Source organism: Neopelma chrysocephalum, unplaced genomic scaffold (assembly GCF_003984885.1).
Source record: "Neopelma chrysocephalum unplaced genomic scaffold, ASM398488v2 Primary Assembly neopelma1_225, whole genome shotgun sequence".
In the NCBI taxonomy this organism is placed as follows: Eukaryota; Metazoa; Chordata; class Aves; order Passeriformes; family Pipridae; genus Neopelma; species Neopelma chrysocephalum.
Window position 1 is genome coordinate 144,451 of NW_020897887.1, and position 435 is coordinate 144,885.

The following is a 435-nucleotide window of genomic DNA, read 5'->3' on the forward strand; positions in this document are numbered from 1 at the left end:
AATGGTCCTTTTCAGGATTCCAGGATTCCATTCAGCTCTGAGCCCTCGTGGGGTGCAAATTATGGGTCATAATTTAAAAAATCCAGATAATTCAGCTACTTAATGTAGGATTTTACCGAATTTTAGAGTCCTGTTGGAAAAATTTAAAAACTAAGATAATTTAGCTCCTTACTTCAGAACTTCACAGAATTTTAGAGTCTTGTTGGAAAAAATTATCCTTTGTAGGAATCCAGAATTCCAGGCAGCTCCGAGGCCTTGTGGGGTGCAAATAATGGGTTATAATTTTAAAAATCCAGATAATTCAGCTACTTACTTTAGGACTTTACTGAGTTTTAGAGGCCTGTTGGAAAAAATGCTCCTTTCCAGGACCTTGGGATTCCAGGCAGCTCCGAGCCCTCGCGGGGTGCAAATAATGGGTTATAACCTAAAAAATCC

General features: G+C 39.1%; 1 protein-coding gene across 4 annotated transcripts in view; it reads left to right on the forward strand.

Annotated features, from left to right (window-relative positions):
• Positions 1-435, forward strand: part of SYT11 (synaptotagmin 11) — an 11,697-nt gene that overhangs the window by 10,618 nt on the left and 644 nt on the right. The window lies entirely within an intron of this gene.